We start from the raw sequence: 24,368 nt of genomic DNA, 5'->3' as shown, positions 1-24,368 counted from the left end.
GAAACAAACGTTTAATGATTTAAATATCGACAGAATAAGAGAGCTTGACTCTGGGGACGCACAACTATGTGTTCGTATTTTCGTTAGTGTGTGCTGTATTCTGGCTAGATGCATAGCTTAAAAAAAAAGGGCATCCAGAAAGAACAGTAGTTAGTCAGTGCAATTTCGTTCCCATATACACGATCGGCATGTATGTAAATCCTTAGAGCTGCTGTTCTCTGTGATAAGCAGAACGCTCACCAGAGTGCTCTGGTAAAAGGTCAGATGTTGAGTGATTACCGCGTAGGACGTGGAAATGTCATATACTCGTTTGAGACAGCGTAGTCATCACCAGACAAGAGTTTGAAAGGGTTCTCATTGTATATCTCCATTTGTCAGGCTGAATAAGTAATGCCATATCCAGATTCGTGGCACATTCTGTGTGGCAGTGGCCCCATGTTGGACTGCATTGGTGCGTGAAGGTAGGAATACCTGTTGCAAAGGTTCTGCCGACCAGGTCTGACCAAGACAATGGTGACTCACCAGACACATTGTAACCTCTTCATACCCGCCCCTGCCATTAGAGACCAAAGAGACGTGCCACATTCTGAGTTATCCAGATCCACTGATCGGAAACTAGTTGCAGCTGGATTAGGAACCACCGTCCAATGTGTAGGCTGCCGTTAACACCACAGCACATAACGGCTGCGTGTGGATCGGTGGGGTGAGCGGGAGGCACGGACAGTTGATGGGCGGCAACGTATTTTGTTCACTGACGTATCGTGGTTCTGCTGTCCCTCAGATGACCATCGTGGGCGAATATGACGACGACATGGACGGAAGTCCATCCTTGCACTGTTTTGGAGGGTCACAGTGGCGTTGTTCCTGGCATCATGTTGTGGAGGGCCATTGGGTATGACATCAGGTCACGGCTGGTGTTCATTGAGGAAACCCGGACCGCGTCCTGGGTATCCTGCGTCCTCATGTGTTAAATCTCATACTACAGTACCGTGGTGCCATATTTCGGCAAGAATATGCTCGTCGACACACGGAACGTATCTCTATGAAACGTCTGCGTGGTGTTGAGGTTCTACCGTAACCAACAAGATCAGCAGATCTCTCCCTGATAGGACATTAGTGGAAGCGCTCGTACGTCAGGTCCTTCCCAGGGCTACTATCCACAATATTAAGGTTAAACTATGGTAGTTGTGGGCCAGTTTGTCTCAAGAAGGGATACAACTGCTTTGTGGCCCCCTTCTCATCCGAATCAGTGTACGCATCAAGGCTAGGAGGAGTTCAAAAAGTGGGCTCGTACTGTCAAGTTCTTTGTAAATTTGGCACGATATTGTAATCATTTAAGTAACATCACATACATCTCAACATATGGAATTTCGTTTCGTATCCCCGTAATCTTTTTGTGTTTCCCCTTTTTTGTCAAGCAATGAATAGCATATGTAAATCTACCCCTTTACGCCATAACAACGAATGTTCATTGCAACAGCTTTCACTTACAAGGTACTGAATGTTTGACAGAGTCTACAAAATGATTGATGGTAGCTTAGGAAATCAATCTACTACTGATTTATTGTTACCGAATCATATTTTACTGATCTTGTACCAGTTCCACAAACATCAGTTCCAATTTTATTACTTAAAAACAAACAATCGAAACTGCAAACGTAACTCTAAACAAACTATCTAATCCATAGTAAACTTTAATCCTGTTCGCAGACCTCTTTAGTATCTGGTTCAGACAATGTGTCACACACAGCTTTGTCGCTCAACAAATTGCGGTAATATTCATACTATTCCCGTATCCGCTTGTCACACATTATAACCAGATCGTAAAGATTTGCTGCTCCTATTGGAAGTTTTGTCGTGTATGCTATGGGAACAGGCAAATTTTCTGAAGGTCCCCCCCCCCCTTTTTATTGTGAAGAGTACTTCACTAAAAGTCCCCTCAGATTTTGTCTTATAAATGACTGAAATTTTTAGTTTCCTTGTTTCCTTCACTGTGAATTAGGTAAACATAATGCACTGGAATATCCGGAAAGTCTTCCTAGACTTTTTTAAAGTTTAAACGGCAGTATTACTGGATAAGATTGACGATGAAAGGGTGAGTAATCCCCTCACAACTTCGAATGATTTGCGTCTATCCTTTAGGGCAGTGCACTGGCACATAGGTACTTTTCTATTCCATCAAGCAATGAATAGAGTCACACTTCCTTTCTGTGTGAACTGTTTCGGGAAATGTTAGTTGACTGAGCGTGTATGGTTCTTATAACGTGTGCTACACATCTACGCAAACGTAGAATTGTACTTCTTGCTCAGACATCCATCTCTCACTCGAACATTTGAGGTAACTGTTTCACTACGAAACAGTAGAACATTTAAACACTTTGTACAGTCACATCACATCTAGGGAACATAGCAGCAAGCTGTGCTACACTGAATGGTGTCCAGCAAAACTGAATTGTACACGCAGAGGTCATTTTACCGACTACTTGTCGGCGCAATTTATGGTTAAAATAGTAATAGTTACGATTAAAATTATAGAACTTGATGTATGTGCAATACCCTAAGATAAAATAGCTTTTACCAAAAAACTTCCAAAGTGCCTCTAATCTAAGAGTGCAGTGGGAGCACTGAGATGTTTCCGACGTGAATTAAGAAGACGAAGCATCTGATCGTGTTTATTAATTTACTTACCATTCCAATTTCGATTGCCTCCCACATTTTAGTATAAAGGCGACGAGTTTCTGCCACAGGCAAAGCCGTTTTGTTTGTTAGAATTTTTTTTACCATTTTATTGTTTAACGTCGTTGCGAAACAACCACTAGAGCAGCGCGCAGCGTCTAAAATTCAGTGCCCGTTTGGGGTCTAAATAGTGAGCAACAAAATTTGCGGTCGTGAGCTGGCGAAGACAGAAGCGACAGATGGCGAAATACAGCTTAAAGGTAAAGTAACAGATCGTCTGAAAACCCAAAAGCTTGCTAATGATAACGAATACAATTCAAAGTACCATTTCATTAACATCCTTTCCGAAAGGGTAGGCCGTGTACAAGAACAGAGATCGATACCCGATACCGTCGAGTAACTACCTTCCGCGATATTATTCAGTGTAATGCAAAGGTATAATGAGATCAAATCAGGCTCTCAGGCTCTACATAAAGTAAAACTGGAACCCCTTCATAAGTCCTGCGTCAAAGAGTGGTGTTAATCTCGTCCTCCACAAGACTTATATCCTATAATATCGTTGATAGAGTAGGCAGTGCGGTTGAATGCAGAATGATATTGGCTCGATGCATAAGTTCGTGGCGGTTTTACAGAGTTAACATGGTTGCAAGGCGCTTTGTTTTCAATAGCAACAACGAGTTGTCACAGCTGGTCGGTATACGCAGCAGTTATTATAATTTCATTTCTTGGTAGACATTCGTGATGAAGAATGCCAATCTGGTTACAGCAGATATATGTAATTTTTTGAGCGTGTGCACAGTCATTCGCATGGGGTGTTGCTTCTTTGGATGGGCTGAGCCATTCTTTGCTCTTCTTTAACTTCTCATGCAGGCACCGTTTGAAGTCAGCCGAAACATAGCCCCCAAGGAATCGTTTCTGCCTGCAACAAGCCAAACGGTAACGAGCCACCAAAGACGATCATATTATTCACTGACTTTTTACTTGTGTCGCTTAATGTGGTATCCATGTACCCGATTTTGGCCCTTTCCTCAATGACTGCTTATGGAGCATAAATGCTGTGTGATTGCATTCCATAATTTGTGACATTTCCCGAGTTATTTGGCGAAGCTTTTTTTAAATCAACTGATTTATGGGGATATCGTGAAAAAGAGGTTTCCGAGAACGTAATTTATAAAAGAAATCGAATTTTCCTTCTCAGAAACGAGAAAACCATTTCTGTCCTCTCAGCAAATGCTTCCCTCTCCTACAGACCACAATCTCTTCTCGGTTCTTCTCGTGGCTTCTGCGGCACTAGATCCTCGATTAAACTCGAAGAGAAAATGTTTTGGGGGTGTACATTTTCCTCTACTTGACACTCCGTGCTGATTAGCCGTAAATGGCCAAAACGAGCTCTTAACAACATATTAATTTCAGTTATTTAACCTAATCTGATTAGGTGCATCAGGCCTTCTCTACGATCAGAGCAAGGTTTCATACATACAGTATCTTTTAACGTCGTAGTTTTCTAAAACATAGTACTTTTGTAATAACAAATATCGTTAAAATCATTTCAGTTTCTGAAGTGGCAGTATGAGTACATAATTGTGACTATGAACTGATAAATTTAATACTGGCGGTACTTGTACTACTAAAGCTGCTATCACTAAGAGTGGTAATAGTAATAATTAATAATAATAATGACAATAATTTTAGTGGCAGGCGTAAAAGGAATGTATAGCTGTAGAAGCGACTTTTGGGGATAGGAAATTTAAGAAGACAGTACCAGCTACGTATAGTGGGAACAGACGAGGATGTGACTGGAAAGAATGACGTAGTCTACAAGGCTGACGAGTGCGTACTGGAACAATGGTAATCATTACTGCTGCTTTAGTGGATGTTTCCTTAACTGTCTTCTCAATCTGGAGATGGTTTTCGGTTCTTTAATATGCCGGAGGGTATTCCAGAGTCGGGTTCTGCTACTGAGAAGGACTTAGAGAAAATGATTGAATGGATGGAGCGGGACAGGAAGGATTTTGCTCTCTGGTTACGGGTTTGTTTGAGACATATGAGGCACAATGTTCGTTAATACGAGGGTAGAAAATACAAAGGGTATGGACATCCCTGTGCTTGTCTGCACGCAGTCAGGACAGCTGTGCATATGATGCTGAAACGTGCTCAGAGAGTCGAACATCACAAATGTGACTAACACAGGCATTCATAAATAGTTCCAGGCACAGTGAGCTTTCCTGGGAAACGCGTTAAAGGATAACATAGCTCTAATCATAATACTACAAGTGTTAGTGTTTGTACAAGTTTCTTTTTGAGATCAAGACATAAAGTTTTTTTGTATTTGGCAAACTGCAGTTAATGCTCTGTCCAATTTTGAGTTTCGTCTGTTATAGCTCCTGGACTCTTTGCCGAAGGAGAGAAGCTAATTTTTTCCCGTCTAGGATTAAACATGTTAGGAATTCCCGGGAAATCAACCTGAAATTACGAGCCAGTGAAGTATCCTCTTACTGAGGAGTGATGGAAAAACTTTTAAATGAACAGCTGTATTAGCAAAGCGAAACAAAACTGTAATATCCTTGGATGACCATCCACCCAACGACATACAACAGAAACATTCCTTGTGTCTCGCTGACTTTTATGTGCCTCTACGACGACTCCCAAAGTTGTGATAGGCGGCTGCGTGAAGACCGGGGGCGTTACTCTGCCGGTGCTGCTGGCATGTGACGGCTGACGTAATGAGGGTGAAGACCAGGACGAAATGGGCATGATTTGCTAGTGTGGAACGCTGAGACGGAACTGCTGGTATTTCCAGCTGTAACTCCTGGTATTAACGACTTCAGGAATAGGGCGTAACTAACTTAGCACTGTCCGGTGGTGCTCTAAATACACTCCTGGAAATGGAAAAAAGAACACATTGACACCGGTGTGTCAGACCCACCATACTTGCTCCGGACACTGCCAGAGGGCTGTACAAGCAATGATCACACGCACGGCACAGCGGACACACCAGGACCGCGGTGTTGGCCGTCGAATGGCGCTAGCTGCGCAGCATTTGTGCACCGCCGCCGTCAGTGTCAGCCAGTTTGCCGTGGCATACGGAGCTCCATCGCAGTCTTTAACACTGGTAGCATGCCGCGACAGCGTGGACGTGAACCGTATGTGCAGTTGACGGACTTTGAGCGAGGGCGTATAGTTGGCATGCGCGAGGCCGGGTGGACGTACCGCCGAATTGCTCAAGACGTGGGGCGTGAGGTCTCCACAGTACATCGATGTTGTCGCCAGTGGTCGGCGGAAGGTGCACGTCCCCGTCGATCTGGGACCGGACCGCAGCGACGCACGGATGCACGCCAAGACCGTAGGATCCTACGCAGTGCCGTAGGGGACCGCACCGCCACTACCCAGCAAATTAGGGACACTGTTGCTCCTGGGGTATCGGCGAGGACCATTCGCAACCGTCTCCATGAAGCTGGGCTACGGTCCCGCACACCGTTAGGCCGTCTTCCGCTCACGCCCCAACATCGTGCAGCCTGCCTCCAGTGGTGTCGCGACAGGCGTGAATGGAGGGACGAATGGAGACGTGTCGTCTTCAGCGATGAGAGTCGCTTTTGCCTTGGTGCCAATGATGGTCGTATGCGTGTTTGGCGCCGTGCAGGTGAGCGCCACAATCAGGACTGCATACGACCGAGGCACACAGGGCCAACACCCGGCATCATGGTGTGGGGAGCGATCTCCTACACTGGCCGTACACCACTGGTGATCGTCGAGGGGACACTGAATAGTGCACGGTACATCCAAACCGTCATCGAACCCATCGTTCTACCATTCCTAGACCGGCAAGGGAACTTGCTGTTCCAACAGGACAATGCACGTCCGCATGTATCCCGTGCAATCCAACGTGCTCTACAAGGTGTAAGTCAACTACCCTGGCCAGCAAGATCTCTGGATCTGTCCCCCATTGAGCATGTTTGGGACAGGATGAAGCGTCGTCTCACGCGGTCTGCACGTCCAGCACGAACGCTGGTCCAACTGAGGCGCCAGGTGGAAATGGCATGGCAAGCCGTTCCACAGGACTACATCCAGCATCCCTACGATCGTCTCCATGGGAGAATAGCAGCCTGCATTGCTGCGAAAGGTGGATATACACTGTACTAGTGCCGACATTGTGCATGCTCTGTTGCCTGTGTCTATGTGCCTGTGGTTCTGTCAGTGAGATCATGTGATGTATCGGACCCCAGGAATGTGTCAATAAAGTTTCCCCTTCCTGCGACAATGAATTCACGGTGTTCTTATTTCAATTTCCAGGAGTGTAGTCGGGAGCGGATGGAGCGTGACTGGAGTATCAAAACAAGGCCGTGGCGACAGCACTCTGTTGCAACAGGCATGGTACTTGCACGTTGGGTTGGCACCTCCAGACGCTGTGGAGGCAACGCGCAACTCGGTGGAAGATCCCAAGAAATACAGGGATAATTTCTCTGTTTTGGTGGGAGCCATTTTCTCGCGTCTTTCTGGCGGGGCGCCTGCCCGCACGAAATGCCTGGTGTGCGGAGAAAACAACTACCAGGTGGATACAACAAGCAGCACTTCTTGGATTTTGAGTGGGTTGAGCTTCAACCCTACACCGAGCGCCAATTTTGATAGTGCACACAGGTCGGTATTGAGATTTCCAATGGCTCACTTGATATCTATTGGTCTTAGAGTGGCCATCAACGCACATGTGTTATTTGTAGTAGGACAAAACTGATGATGCATCATTTATGTACAATGTCAAGAGCATAACACCTAATACTGAACCCTGATGGACCCCTGATAGTGTCTGCCTCCATTGTGTCTTCATAGTTCAGGATACGGTGCATTGCGGGAGGGATGTCAGGTACGAGCGACATCATTGCGCTGCACTTGGAGCGGAATTTAAGTTGCTAATTTAGGCAGAGGCATTGCTGAAGACTCTTTTTCACAACAGTGAAACGGTACAAATGCATTGAGTAATTATAAAGAAGTCTTCACTGTGCAGTGGTGTCAAACCAGTGAAGAATGGCGCGGACTCATGCACCAACCGATCCTCTTGATACGTACGGTTCACTGTAATCAGTACCCATCATGCGCAAGTTTCGTTTCATGTTACAGATATCACAAATTTCATCAGTTACGATGGACTCTGACGTGGCCTCAATACGCAGTGAACCTTCGGACGTCACCCTGCTTCGGCGGCGCTTAGCCATTGGGCAGCTGAGGGGGGAGACCTTCAGTGAGGTACGTGCAAATCCTTAACCAATTATATCAGTAACGACTTTATTATTGGAACTGTTTCTTTTTATTTCTGTAACAAAATATTGCTGCTCAACTCATTTACTTACTTTAAACAGCAGTGTATGTACTATCCTCACTTACATCAATTTACTGAGGTGACTATGTCAGTGCAGTACGACTTCTACTGGCGACTGACAAAACTTACGGACAAAATTTCTGTGTTGATAACAACATCTAATTCAGATTATCTCTATCACGGATAGCCGTACTCGTTAGCAAGCTACATCCGGGGTCTGGGAGGCGCTCTTGTCGCGGATCAAATCTGCTCGCCGGGTTAACGATGGCGACTGGGTTCCGGCCAGCCTTAATGAGGTCTTAGGCGCTTTCTCACATCCGATTAGGTGAATACCGGGCTGTTACCTGTGTCCAGTCGCAAATAGACGATTTGCAGACATTTCGAAAGCTCACACTTTCACATCGGACAACACACGTAGGGTACAAAAGTCCGTCTAAGGGGGAAGAGGAGGAGGTAGGATGACATCAGGTATTCTCTGCCACTGATACTGTCAAATCCAGGTTTAAACTTCGATCCCTTGAAGACACGCAATGAGGCCAGGGAAAAGTAGGTCTGATTAAAGTTATCGAATGGCGCACGAGAGCCAAGCTGTTGTAGGAGGACAGAAACTCAATAAAGTCAGTGGACGATAGAGAACTAATCAATGAAACTAAATTTCGATCTAGTACTCAATTATGGTTGTAAGACACTTTAGTTGGGCATCATCGTCAGTTTATGCAGCAGTACAGGAGAGTACATCGTTCCCACATGAGAGTACATCGTTGGTCTGTCAATTATTTTACAAGCTTCAAACTAGAAACAACTTATTTTCATTGGTATTTTAATTCTTCAGATCATTGAGTGTTTACGTATTTGCTGGAAACATTTCTACATTTTGTTAAGTGTATAGTTCCGACATCTTTAATACGGATACTGGCTGTGATTCGTGAGCTGGTGACCCTTCGCTAACACCTCCAGGCTTTGCGGCCTTGGGTCAGTAAGCTCCAAGCAGGTGCCAACAGGCATCAGTATGGAGGGCAGGACATGGGGATCCAGACACGTCCCACGTGTCTTCCGATCGGTCCACTGCCGTGACTACCCTGTTTACTACCTGCACTGACCTCGAGCGGAAACCATTCCAAGGTGTGGCCGGAAGCTGAAGACTCTCTCTCACACACACTCTATGGCTATTTGGAACGGGGTTGCAGAAAATCGAATTTGGAGTGAATAGCTGGCGAGGGTTGGGTAAATACATAATGCTAACATCCAAGTACTGAAGAAAGGAAGGAAGAGAGTGTGTGTGCATGAGAGAGAGAGAGAGAGAGAGAGAGAGAGAGAGAGAGAGAGAGAGAGAGAAAGAGAGAACGTGAAGTAACAGTTGTCAGATTGGCAACACTTATACAGGGTGTTACAAAAAGGTACGGCCAAACTTTCAGGAAACATTCCTCACACACAAAGAAAGAATATATGTTATGTGGACAAGTGTCCGGAAACGCTTACTTTCCATGTTAGAGCTCATTTTATTACTTCTCTTCAGATCACAGTAATCATGGAATGGAAACACACAGCAACAGAACGTACCAGCGTGACTTCAAACACTTTGGTACAGCAAATATTCAAAATGTCCTCCGTTAGCGAGGATGCATGCATCCACCCTCCGTCGCATGGAATCCCTGATGCGCTGATGCAGCCCTGGAGAATGGCGTATTGTATCACAGTCGTCCACAATACGAGCACGAGCAGTCTCTACATTTGGTACCGGGGTTGCGTAGACAAGAGCTTTCAAATGCCCCCATAAATGAAAGTCAAGAGGGTTGAGGTCACGAGACCGTGGAGGCCATGGAATTGGTCCGCCTCTACCAATCCATCGGTCACCGAATCTGTTGTTGAGAAGCGTACGAACACTTCGACTGAAATGTGCAGGAGCTCCATCGTGCATGAACCACGTGTTGTGTCGTACTTGTAAAGGCACATGTTCTAGCAGCACAGGTAGGGTATCCCGTATGAAATCATGATAACGTGCTCCATTGAGCGTAGGTGGAAGAACAAACTAAAATGAGTTCTAACATGGAAATTAAGCGTTTCCGGACACATGTCCACATAACATCTATTCTTTATTTGTGTGTGAGGAATGTTCCCTGAAAGTTTGGCCGTACCTTTTTGTAACACTCTGTATATACATTAAAATTGCTATACCTAGAAGAAATGCAGATGATAAACGGGTATTCATTGGACAAATGTATTATACTAGAACTAACATGTGATTACATTTTGACGCAATTTGGGTGCATAGATCCTGAGAAATCAGGCCCGAGAACAACCACCTCTGGCCGTAATAACGGCCTTGATAAGCCTGGGCATTGAGTCAAACAGAGCTTGGATGGCTTGTACTGGTACAACTGCCCATGCAGCTTCAAAACGATACCACAGTTCATCAAGAGTAGTGACTGGCGTATTGTGACAAGCCAGTTTCTCGGCCACCATTGACCAGACGTTTTCAGTTCGCGAGAGATCTGGAGAATGTGCTGGACAGGGCATCGGTGGAACATTTTCTGTATCCAGGAAGGCCAGTACAGGACCTGCAACATGCGGTCGTGCAATATACTGCTGAAATTTAGGGTTTCGCAGGGATCGAATGAAGGGTGGAGCCACGGGTCGTAACATATCTGAAATGTAACATCTACTGTTCAAAGTGCCTTCAATGCGAACAAGAGGTGACCGAGACGTGTAACCAATGGCACCCCATACCAACACGCCGGGTGATACGTCAGTATGGCGATGACGAATACACGCTTCCAATGTGCGTTCACCGCGATGTCGCCAAACACGGATGCGACCACCATGATGCCGTAAACAGAACTTGGATTCATCCGAAAAAATTACGTTTTGCCATCCGTGCACCCAGGTTCATCGTTGAGTACACCATCGCTGGCGCTCCTGTCTGTGATGCAGCGTCAAGGGTAACCGCTGCCACGGTCTCCGAGCCGACAGTCCATGCTGCTGCAAACGTCGTCGAACTGTTCGTGCAGATGGTTGTTGTATTGCAAACGTCCCCATCTGTTGACTCAGGGATCGAGACGTGGCAGCACGATTCGTTACAGCCATGCGGATAAGATGCCTGTCATCTCGACTGCTAGTGATACGAGGCTATTGGGATCCAGCAGGGCGTTCCGTATTACCCTCCCGAACCCACCGATTCCATTTTCTCCTAACAGTCATTTAATCTCGATCAACGCGAGCAGCAATGTCGCGATACGATAAACCGCAATCGCGATAGGCTACGATCCGACCTTTATCAAAGTCGGAAACGTGGTGGTACGCATTTCTCCTCCTTACACGAGGTATCACAACAACGTTTCACCAGGTAACGCTCTTTCTGCCTCGTGATGACTGGGTGTTGTGTGATGTCCTTAGGTTAGTTAGGTTTAAGTAGTTCTAAGTTCTAGGGGACTGATGACCATAGATGTTAAGTCCCATAGTGCTCAGAGCCATTTGAACAATTTTTGAACCAGGTAACGCCGGTTAACTGCTGTTTGTGTATGAGATGGTTCAAATGGCTCTGAGCACTATGGGATTTAACATTTATGGTCATCAGTCCCCTAGAACTTAGAACTACTTAAACCTAACTAACCTAAGGACAGCACACAACACCCAGCCATCACGAGGCAGAGAAAATCCCTGACCCCGCCGGGAATCGTGTGTATGAGAAATCGGTTGGAAACTTTCCTGATGTCAGTACTTTGTTGGTGTCGCCACCGGCGCCAACCTTGTGTGAGTGCTCTGAAAAGCTAATCATTTGCATATCACAGCATCGTCTTCCTGCCGGTTAAATTGCGCGTCAGTAGCACGTCATCTTCGTGGTGTAGCAATTTTAATGGCCAGTAGTGCATAAATTATAGTACTTCATTTCACCCGTTCAACAGAAAAGATTGCTTGACGAGACTGTAGAGGATAAAATCTGTACGGGGAGACAGCGGTTAGAGTAGACGTGACAATTAACTGAGGTTTCATGGTGCAAGTGCAGCTCTGAAATAAACAGGTTGGCACAGCATGTACAAATCACTGCGGGCCGTATTAAACCAGTCAGAAAAGTGGTAATGGATAAACGAGAAGACTTCCTTTCTATAGGAGACAACGTAAAAGCTACGGTGCGTGGAATGGAGCAGGTGGGGTTTGACGGTGTCGGCAGGCCTGCCGGGCGCTGCACAGTGGCCCGGCGGAGGCGTGCTGCGCCGGCGTCGGCCCCGGCTGCGGCAACCCGTCGCTGGTCAACCTGGCGGAGCTGATCGCGCTCGGCGACGACGACGTGCGCCTGGTGCCGCTGTCCTCGTGGGACGCGGGGGCGCAGACCGCCGCCTCCACCGCCGACCTCGCCCTCCGCCCCCCCGCCTCCTCCTCCTCGTCCTCAGACGACTCCATCAGCGGATGCCACTTCGCCAGTTCCGTAAGTTTATCGTCCCAGACAGTAACTGCCCGTCTGATGTTCCTTAATAAAACTGATGTTGACATGTGGAATAAAAGGGTCTACTGCCGGATGTTTGTGTCGCTCTGGCACAATATTTCGGCACCGTAACTCGTTGCCTTCTTCAGGTGCTACCTGAGACTGCCGTATTGGATGATCTTCTCCAGTATTCATGACCAGAGGGCGCTGGGTGCTCTGTTTGCAGTCCGCGCCCGCCTGGCGCTGCTTAGAAGCCCTCTGGGCATAAATAGTGGAAAAGTTCCTCCAATACGGCAGTCTTAGGCAGCACCTGAAGAAGGCAACGAATTACGTGGCCGAAATATTGTGCCACAGCGACACAAACATCCGGCAGTAGACCAGATTATTCCACATGTCCCAGCTGGGCGCTCTGGGCATAAATACTGGACAAGATCCTCCAATACGGCAGTTTCAGGTAGCACCCGAAGAAGGCAACGAATTACGAGGCCGAAATATTGTGCCACAGCGACACAAATATCGGGCAGTAGACCCGATTATTCCACATGTCCCAGCTGGGCGCTCTGGGCGTAAATACTGGACAAGATCCTCCAATACAGCAGTCTCAGGTAGCACCTGAAGAAGGCAACGAGTTACGTGGCCGAAATATTGTGCCACAGCGGCACAAACATCCGGCAGCACACCCGATCATTTCACATGTCAAGATCTCGCCGGGAAAGCCTGAAGAGTTAAAACTGATGTTGCATCTTGTAGCGATACCATGCATCTGCTCAGGTACTTCGACAAATTGAAGAAGGAAGGACGTGGACCATTGTTAAAAACCTTGTCTGATGCCTTGGACAACAATAAATTGAAAATAAATACAAACAAGTCTAAATTAAAGGTCATAGATAAATTGTACATTAAGTACGGGAAGGTGGGATAAAATGACCACTCAAAGGGAAACTGAACTTTCCTAAGCCTTGTCTACTGAGAGAAGCTCGGCACTTATATGTTCTGAATTTACATACGGTGCACACCAAACATTTGCAAACAATAAAGTATACAATGAACGGGACCCATTACCATTTTCCTAAAGCCCTTCGTAGTGGCCACTTTTCCCAACATAACGAGGTAATGTGGTCACTGTGGAAATGTTTGTTATACAACTGTTTTCTTCTGCTGTTTTCTTCTGGGAGGTTGAGGCTTAACTTTGAAAAACTTCCAAAAAGGTACGATTAAAAGTACTAACCATCGCCGGCCCGTACTTTCCCCCACTTTTCGGACAGTGCACGAGTCCCACGGCGAAAGAGAACTGTTTAATGTCCCGTCGACAATGAGGTCGTTAGAGACGGAGCACAAGCTCGGATTAGGGGAGTAAGTGGAAGGAAATCGGCCCTGTCCTTTCAAAGGAACTTCCGGCACATGCCGGAAGCGATTTAGGGAAATCACGAAAAACGTGAATCAGGATACTATACGATACAGTGTCTGACCTGTACGGGAATACACATACTGGATGTACAAGTACAGATCGTGGACCCATGTTTGACGACATATGGAAGTTTGGGTCTGAGCTTGAGCCATTCACAGTTAGCCAAAAGGCGTCCGCCGCGATAAGAGGGAAATCGAGTCCTGGTCCACCACAGATTTCCATTGTCCTCATTGCATTCTACAGCTAATGTTAGTCTCATTTGCAAATGCGAATCCATCTGATGTGCTGGTACTGCGAACGGCTGAAAGCAAGGGGAAACTACAGCCGTAATTTTTCCCGAGGGCATGCAGCTTTACTGTATGGTTAAATGTTGATGGTGTCCTCTTGGGTAAAATATTCCGGAGGTAAAATAGTCCCCCATTCGGATCACCGGGCGGGGACTACTAAAGAGGATGTCGTTATCAGGAAAAAGAAAACTGGCGTTCTATGGATCGGAGCGTGGAATGTCAGAGCCCTTAATAGGGCAGGTAGGTTAGAAAATTTAAAAAGGGAAATGGATAAGATAAAGTTAGATATAGTGGGAATTAGTGAAGATCGGTGGCAGGAGGAACAAGACATTTCGTCAGGTGAATACAGGGTTATAAATACGAAATCAAATACGGGAAATGCAGGAGTAGATTTAATAATGAATAAAACAAATAGGTTTGCGGGTAAGCTACTACAAACAGCATAGAGAACGCATTATTGTAGTCAAGATAGACACGAAGCCCACGTCTACTACAATAGTACAAGTTTATATGCCAACTAGCTCTGCAGATGACGAAGAAATTGAAGGAATGTATGATGAAATCAAACAAATTATTCAGATAGTGAAGGGAGACAAAAATTAATAGTGATGGGTGACTGGAATTCGGTAGTAGGAAAAGGGAGAGAAGGAAACGTAGTAGGTGAATATGGATTGGGGCTAAGAAATGAAAGAGGAAGCCGCCTGGTAGAATTTTCTTCAGAGCATAACTTAATACTAGCTAACACTTGGTTCAAGAATCATAAAAGAAGGCTGTATACGTGGAAGAAGCCTGGAGATACTGACGGGCTTGAGATAGTTTATGTAATGGTAAGACAGAGATTTAGCAACCACATTTTAAATTGTAAGACATTTCCAGGGGCAGATGTGAACTCTGACCACAATCTATTGGTTATGAATTGTAGATGAAAACTGAAGAAACTGCAAAGAGGTGGGAATTTAAGGAGGTGGGACCTGGATAAACTGCAAGAAACAGAGGTTGTATAGAATTTCAGGAAGGGCGTAAGAGAACAATTGAAAGAACTGGGGGAAAGAAATACAGTAGAAGAAGAATGGGTAGCTCTGAGGGGTGAATTAGTGAAGGCAGCAGAGGATCAAGTAGGTAAAAAGAAGATGGCTAGTAGAAATCCTTGGGTAACAGAAGAAATATTGAATTTAATTGATGAAAGGAGAAAATATAAAAATGCAGTAAATGAAGCAGGCAAAAAGGAATACAAACGTCTCAAAAATGAGATCGACAGAAAGTGCAAAATGGCTAAGCAGGGATGGCTAGAGGACAAATGTAAGGATGTAGATGCTTATCTCACGAGGGGTAAGATAGATACTGCTTACAGGAAAATTAAAGAGACCTTTGCAGAAAGCAGAACGACTTGTATGAATATCAAGAGCTCAGATGGAAACCCAGTTCTAAGCAAAGAAGGGAAAGCAGAAAGGTGGAAGGAGTATATAGAGGGTCTATACAAGGGCGATGTACTTGAGGACAATATTATGGAAATGGGAGTGGATGTAGATAAAGATGAAATGGGAGATATGATACTGCGTGAAGAGTTAGACAGAGCACTGAAAGATCTGAGTCGAAACAAGGCCCCGGGAGTAGACAATATTCCATTGAAACTACTGATAGCCTTGGGAGAGCCAGTTGTGACTAAACTCTACCATCTGGTGAGCAAGATGTATGAGACAGGCGAGATACCCTCAGACTTCTAGCAGAATATAATAATTCCAATCCCAAAGAAAGCAGGTGTTGACAGATGTGAAAATTTCCGAACAATCAGTTTAATAAGCCACAGCTGCAAAATACTAACGCGAATTCTTTACAGACGAATGGAAAAACTAGAAGAAGCCGACCACGGGGAGATTAGTTTGGATTCCGCAGAAATACTGGAACACGTGAGGCAATACTGACCCTACGACTTATCTTAGAAGCTAGGTTAAGGAAAGGCAAACCTGCGTTTCTAGCATTTGTAGACTTAGAGAAAGCTTTTGACAGTGTTGACTGGAATACTTTCTTTCAAATTCTGAAGGTGGCAAGGGTAAAATACAGGAAGCGAAAGGCTATTTACAATTTGTAGAGAAACCAGATGGCAGTTATAAGAGTCGAGGGACATGAAAGGGAAGCAGTGTTTGGGAAGGGAGTGAGACATGGTTGTAGCCTTTCCTCGATGTTATTTAATATTTATATTGAGCAAGCAGTGAAGGAAACAAAAGAAAAATTCGGAGTAGGTATTAAAATCCATGGAGAAGTAATAAAAACTTTGAGGTTTGCTGATGACATTGTAATTCTGTCAGAGACAGCAAAGGAATTGGAAGAGCAGTTGAACGGAATGGATAGTGTCTTGAAAGGAGGATATAAGATGAACATCAACAAAAGCAAAACGAGGATAATGGAATGTAGTCGAATTAAGTCGGGTGATGCTGAGGAAATTAGATCAGGAAATGAGACAATAAAAGTAGTAAACGAGTTTTGCTATTTGGGGAGCTAACATCAAGTATAGATTTACGTGCCAGGAAGTCATTTCTGAAAGTATTTGTATGGAGTGTAACCATGTATGGAAGTGAAACATGTATGATAAATAGTTTGGACAAGATGAGAATAGATGATTTCGAAATGTGGTGCTGCAGAAGAATGCTGAAGATTAGATGGGTAGATCACATAACTAATGAAGAGGTATTGAAAAGAATTGGGGAGAAGAGAAGTTTGTGGCACAACTTGACTAGAAGAAAGGATCGGTTGTTAGGACATGTTCTGAGGCATCGAGGAATCACCAATTTAATATTGGAGCGCAGCGCGGAGGGTAAAAATCGGAGAGTGAGACCAAGACATGAATACACTAAGAAGATTAAAAAGGATGTAGGTAGCAGTAGGTACTGGGAGATGAAGAAGCTTGCACAGGATAGAGTAGCATGGAGAGCTGCATCAAGCCAGTCTCAGGACTGAAGACCACAACAACAACAACTGATGTGATGTGCGGATGTAGGTTGCAGTAGGTACTGGGAGATGAAGAAGCTTGCACAGGATAGAGTAGCATGGAGAGCTGCATCAAGCCAGTCTCAGGACTGAGGACCACAACATTAACAACTGATGTGATGTGCTGAATCAGGATGGCCCGACGCGGCTCGTCCTCCTGAAAGCGAGTCCAGTTTGCTAACTCGGCCGAAGAACTGGGTGTTTTTCGAGGTGATCCGTGAATCGATAAAATTTTGCAATTGATTACCTGATCGGAGGTGTTGGTCAGCCAGGCCGTGTATCACTGATCGAAAAACACTGTTGTCAGAGGGAGCATTGTCCGTACAATACGGCAGGTTGGTTAGGACTTCCCTTTTCAACGATTCCAAGTAAGTTTTTACGCGTTTTCGACATGGGATCAAGCACTTCATGCTCCAAAATCACCATTTCCTGTCTATCGCTAGAATGTTGTCGTTTGTATTTTGTCTTGCCCAGTATTTTGTGAGCCTCAGCCGCAGAATTCTCCATGCTAAACCAGAAAATTTAAACTTGCTGAGAATGACGAGAATTGGGCTCTTGTGTTGATATATTCAATGCAGAATAACTTTGTGATACAATCACAAATCACCTAATATCATAATGGTGATATGTTTACAAATGCTTAAGCTTATTTTACAACACCTGCATGACAGCTTGCCGCTACTGCCTTCTATTGCAAAACACATACTGCGAAACCAGACTGCAACCCTTCCAGCTGAAGTAAAATCACCCACTTGTGGCCTTCCTTTAAGTGCAAACATTATGTTGTTCTTGACTTCCTTGTTTTTGTTCTTTATTGAAATCACTTATAAGCTTCCAACAATATTTTTACCACCTAATGCATCTCTATTTTTTCCTAGTACTCTTATGTTCAACTTACTACATGAGACGTGAAATTGGTTTGCTGCAGTAGAAGAACAAGTCTTATCATTCTTCACCGCTCCACTAGAATTTTACATCCACGTGGTTTCACGTTTGGTGCTCTGATAGCTGGACGTATTTTCTAGGCATCTTGATGCCATGCTACCTCGAAGACTGCCAAGTGACCGTAGCAGAACGTTCTCGATCGGATTTTTGTATGAAGCCAATTATACCTGAGCAGAGATAGTGTTAAATTACATAAATTAAGTGATCCAAAATCGTCACGAAGCGAAAGAATGGTGGATGATAGCTTTGTACATAAAAAGATTTAGAAGTGAGTCTTCAGTATTATGTACGACCTATGGACGTAACTAACTATTAAAGGGGTAAAAAGATAAAATGGAGTGCTTCGAAAAGTAGCCAAGGTGGACATTTTTCCCGACTGGATGTAGTATCAGCATTAGTGGCTCAGAGATGAAACTGTCGAACCCAAACAAACAACAAGGAACAAAATTTGTGAACTGAAAGACACTGTGTGAACATTGATATTGTAAAGAAGTTTAAGTGAAGTTACAGTAATAAAATCAATGACTTTCTTTACATCGGACGACTGAGAGTCAAAAAATGTTTGGTAAAAGTAATGCACCAAACTCCCTCTGTCAATCTCACTGACAACAGTGATGGTGTATACTAATATTTGAACTAGATCGACCCCCTTTTGGCAGTTAGCAGAACTGTTTAGTGCAAAAAAATGTGCAATACCCACTTTTCCCTTAGTGGCCTCTTTGCCTCATCTTTCCCTGAAGGTAAATATTGAGACAGGAAATAAATACTAACGCAAATAAGTGAGTTTTGCTGCTTGTGAGTAAAGTAACAGATGACAACAGAGCGAATGGATATTAAAAGAAGTCTTTATAAATAAGAGTTATTTGTTAACAAACAACAACTTTGGCTAGGAACAAGAAATATATTCCTGAAGACATTTATTTTGAGCATTTCAAGCTACGGTTGTGGAGGGCGCCAAAAAGAACAAAAAGTGGAGGCAGTAGACATGTGGATATGGAGAAAAGCCACGGAATTATCATGGTTCGAAAGAAAATCTGATGAACAAATACTAAAACGTATTAAAGAGAAGAATCGGCAGTTCGTTTACATTAAACAAAAAAGATAAACTGAGTAAATTGGATGCTCTTCCACATAGTAGTTTCATATAACGCATTTTATAGGGAATATACTTGGGAAAAATTTCAAGAACTGGGCCCAGAACTTACATATTGCAAAGTGATATCAACGAAAAGATCTGCAGCAAATACAAGCAAATCATAAAAATGGTAAAAGACAGAGACATATGGCTGCATCTAGGAGGTATAACTTTTAGTGTCTGATAATGATGCAATTAAATTCTTTGCTTTGCGGAGTATCTAGCAATGCTGGTTTCGCGGATCATAGTCTCAGCGGCTTCTAGAAATTTAGCACTATGAAGGCCAGAACACTGGCATCACTGGGTTTGCCGCAAGCAGGAAAAACACCTAACATTTCTACCAGCGAGTGGCTAGCAAAGGCTCTGCTTGATATCCTGTCTCAGCAAATCAAGGAACAAAGTAATAGAACAATAATTAAAACTATAATTTAGAAGTGAGAAACAGTAGTTTACGGCAGACAATAGTCTGACTGACACAAGTATACTAAAATTTAATATAATTGATTGTTTGGCATCTCTTAAGAATTGCTAGCCTTCCAAACCATACAGTGTGCCAAGAATTTTCTCTTAGTTTCTTGGGAGACTTGGTACAGTTCATAGCCAGCAGAGACTCTGTGGCCTTGGTTTCTAACACAGGCATGGAGGTCTGGAGAAGGCTGCGTGGTATGGTGTTAAAACTTGTTTCTGTTCGCAAAACTAAGGACGTAGTTATGACTTTATTGTTGTTGTTGATGATGTCTTCAGTCTGAAGAATGGTTTGATGCAGCTCTCCCCGCTACTCAATCCTGTGCGAGCCTCTTCATCTCCGAATAACCACTGCAACCTACATCCTGCTGAATCTGCCCACTGTATTCATCTCTTGGTCTCCCTCTTCGATTTTTACCCCCCACATTTCCCTGCAGTACTAAATTGGTGATCCCTTGATGTCTAAGAATGTGTCCTATCAATCGGTCCCTTCTTCTGGTGAAATTGTACCACAAATTTCTTGTCTCCCCAATTCCTTTCAGTACCTCCTCATTAGTTACATGTTCTACACATCTAATCTTCAACATTCTTCGGTAGCACCACATTTCAAAAGCTTCTTTTGTCTTTGTTTGCTTTTCTTCCACGTTTCACTTCCAGACATTGATGCGCTATATAGAAATACTGTCAGAAGAGGCTTCCTGACGCTTAAATCCATACTCAGTGTTAATAAATGTGTCTTCTTCAGAAACGCATGTCTTGTTATTGCCAGTCTATATTTTATATCCGCTTTACTTTGGCCAACTTAACTTCTTTTGCTGCCCAAATGGCCAAACTCATCTACTACCTAAAATATGTCATTTACTGATATAATTCCCTCAGCATTCGAATACAATCCATTATCCTCGTTTTATTTTTGTTGATGTTCATCTTATGCCCTCCTTTCAAGAAAATATTCATTCAATTCAATTCCTGCTCCAAGTCTTCTTTTCCCTAAACTTTACTTCCTACTCCCAAATTTTCTTTGATTTCCCCTACTGCTTGTTCAGTGTACAGATTGAATAACATCGGGGATAGGCTACAAACCTGCCTCACTGCCTTCTCAACCACTGCTTCCCTATCATGTCTTTCGACTCTTATAAGTGCCATCTGGTTTTTTGTGCAAGTTTGCAAATGGCCTTTCAGTCCCTGTATTTAGAATACACTGATAAGACGATTGTGTAGTGTAATAGGGCATGCGTTATGGTATCTGGGAGTAACATTCATGGTACTTGAAGGCATTATTGAGGGTAGAATACGCAGGGGAAGAGAGAGATTGGTATACACACAACAAATAACAGAGGAAGTAGGGAGTAAGTGATACTCTGACATGAACATGCTGGCGCACCTCGTCAGACCAGTCAGAAGACTGATGACCCGGAAAAACATGACCTTTCATTGTTGTTGTTGTTGTGGTCTTCAGTCCTGAGACTGGTATGATGCAGCTCTCCATGCTACTCTATCCTGTGCAAGCTTCTTCATCTCCCAGTACCTACTGTAACCTACATCCTTCTGAATCTGCTTAGTCTATTCATCTCTTGGTCTCCCCCTACGATTTTTACCCTCCACGCTGCCCTCCAATACTAAATTGGTGATCCCTTGATGCCTCAGAACATGTCCTACCAACCGATCCCTTCTTCTGGTCAAGTTCTGCCACAAACTTCTCTTCTCCCCAATCCTATTCAATACTTCCTCATTAGTTATGTGATCTACCCATCTAATCTTCAGCATTCTTCTGAAGCACCACATTTCGAAAGCTTCTATTCTCTTCTTGTCCAAACTATTTACCGTCCATGTTTCACTTCCATACATGGCTACACTCCATACAAATACTTTCAGAAAAGACTTCCTGACACTTAAATCTACACTCGATGTTAACAAATTGCTCTTCTTCAGAAACGCTTTCCTTGCCATTGCATTATACTGCATTATACTGTATTTTATTGAACTGGGGACTTAGAAACGATGGAGAGGCTTCGTCCCCGCGTTAGACCTCAGTGGTTCACAACCCCACAACAGTCCACTCACCCCACCGCCGCCCCACACCGAACCCAGAGTTATTGTGCAGTTGGACCCCAGTTCCTTCCCCCCCCCCCCCCCTCTTCCCTGGAACGTATCACACCAGTCGAGTGTAACCCCAATGTTTGCGTGGTAGAGTAATGATGGTGTACGCGTATATGGAGAAAGTCTTTGCGTAGCAGTCGCCGACACGGTGCAACTGAGGCGGAATAAGGGGAACCAGGCCGCATTCGCCGAGGCAAATGGAAAGCCACCTTAAAAACCATCCATACTGGCCGGCACACCGTACGTCGACACTAACCCGCCGGGCAGATCCGTGCCGTGGACCGGCACGCCTTCCCGCCCGGAAAGCAGTGAGTTAGACGGCACGGCTAACCGGGCGGACAAGAGAAACTTACTTCATATCGTTTTTCTTTAAATATGAGGTACACACCCGCTTGATATCCAGGTACCTATTCTCGCCAGGGAATGAAATCCAGACTATTTAGTCAAAAGTGATTTTGTTATATAGGAGTCAAGTCATTCCCAGTGACGGCCTTAGCCCCTATAGACGTATTCTCTTTTGTTACAACAAAACTAGGTTCTCATCGCTTGTTGTTATTAAACTGCAGTGATCTGTTTGATCGTGGTTTCTTGCAGCTAGGCCTTATCATAATGAGCTTGAAACACTGTAGAGTGATTTCAGATCACTGAAAAATTTCATAAGAAAACAGGGGAAATGGTTTAAAAAGGCCGAAAAATGACTGTACTGAACGCGGTGAACAAGCTAGGCAGTCTTACTTGTATCCGGTGTCACAGAGCTTAAAACTACGAAAGAGCCATAGTTTGATACTGAAAAGGCTAGCGTCACGAATATCAGTATTGGATGGTGTCATATTATTGTTATAAATGTCCCCTCCCCCCTGATAGCTGAGTGGTCAGCGTGACGACTTGCCGTCGTACGGGCCCGGGTTCGATTCCCGGCCGGGTCGGGGACTTCCTCCGCTCAGGGACTGGGTGTCGTGCTGTCTTCATCATGATTCATCCCCATCCGGCGCGCAGGTCGCCCATTGTGGCGTCGAATGTAATAAGATCTGCACCAAGGCGGCCGGACCTGGCATGTAAGGGGCCTGCCGGCCAATGACGCCAAACGCTCATTTCTAAGGCAGTAACTGCTTGCGTTGATTGTTCTGAAATCATGTAACCATACAGTAATGAGTGATTCTGTCTTTATATTCACAATACGTTAGATTTACCACGTTTACATTCGATTGCAACTTTCCGCATAAGGCGCTAGGAAGGCCTGCTGGCAGGCCGTTGTGGCCGAGCGGTTCTAGGCGCTACAATCTGGAACCGCGCCACCGCTACTGTCGCAGGTTTAAATCCTGCCTCGGGCATGGATGTGTGTGATGTCCTTAGGTTAGTTAGGTTTAAGTAGTTCTAAGTTCTACGGGACTGATGACCTCAGATGTTAAGTCCCATAGTGCTTAGAGCCATTTGAGCCATTTGGCGCCTTTGCTTTTGTAAGCAAATTGAATACATGAGCTGTTAAGCTCACTGTGCGACAATTCTCTGACTTTCTGCTCTTGCAGTCTTCCTAACTGTGTGGATTATATTTCTCCGAAAGTCAGATGGTACTTCACCAGTCTCATACGTTCTACACATGAACGTTAATAGTCTTTTTGTTGCCACTTACCCCAATGATTTTAGAAATTCTGATGGAATGTTGTCTATCCCTGCTGCCATATTTGACTCTAAGTTCTCTTAAATACTGATACTGGTATGGGACCCCTATTTCTTCTAAATAGGCTCCTGTTTCTTCTATCACGTCAGACCCTCATAGGGGCCTTCAATGCACTCTTTCTACCTAACCGCTGTTTCCTCTGCATTTAACAGTGGAATTTTTGCTGTACTCCTACCTGGTAAGGATCCCATATTAATGAACGGTATTCATGTATTCATCGAACAAATGTTTTGTAAGCTACCTCATTCTGTTGAAGGACTGTATTTCCAGGATTCTTCAAATGAATCTGCCTTTCCTACGATTAGTTCTATGACGTCGTTACGCATAAAATCACTCCGTACGCCTATTTCTAGATATTTTATGGCAGTAGCTGTCCGCCCCGATAGCTGAGCAGTCAGCATGACGGATTGCCGTCCTCCGGGCCCGGGTTCGATTCCCGGCTGGGTCGGGGACTTTCTCCGCTCAGGGACTGGGTGTCGTGCTGTCTTCATCATCATTTCATCCCCAGGTCGCCCATTGTGGCGTCGAATGTAATGAGACCTGCACCAAGGCGGCCGGACCTGCCCCGAAAGAGGCGTCCCGGCCACTGACGCCAACACACATTACCATTTTTTCCATTGTTATAGATGTTCTCATATACATTAAGCTGTATGCATTGCAGGTGCCTAAGATGTTTACAAACGACCACATGAAATGTTGTGTCTTGAAATTTACACGTTAGTTTAGTCCTGTACGACTTTGAACATGATGTCTTTTTGTCACGCTGTGCCACAGGCAAAAACCTTTGTTATTCACGTGGTTTGGTGGAAATCAAATGGCAGTCTTCGGAAGGAAGACTAATGTATCAAGCATCCATCAGGCAAAACACACTACCTCTCTTCTGGCGTACAAATGAGCTATTTTTATAACTAATCAGAAAGTAAGAGCACCAGACACTTCATAGTGTTGAAAAATCCCT

Source organism: Schistocerca cancellata, chromosome 1 (genome assembly GCF_023864275.1).
Source record: "Schistocerca cancellata isolate TAMUIC-IGC-003103 chromosome 1, iqSchCanc2.1, whole genome shotgun sequence".
Classification (NCBI taxonomy): Eukaryota; Metazoa; Arthropoda; class Insecta; order Orthoptera; family Acrididae; genus Schistocerca; species Schistocerca cancellata.
This window is presented reverse-complemented; position numbering follows the sequence as displayed.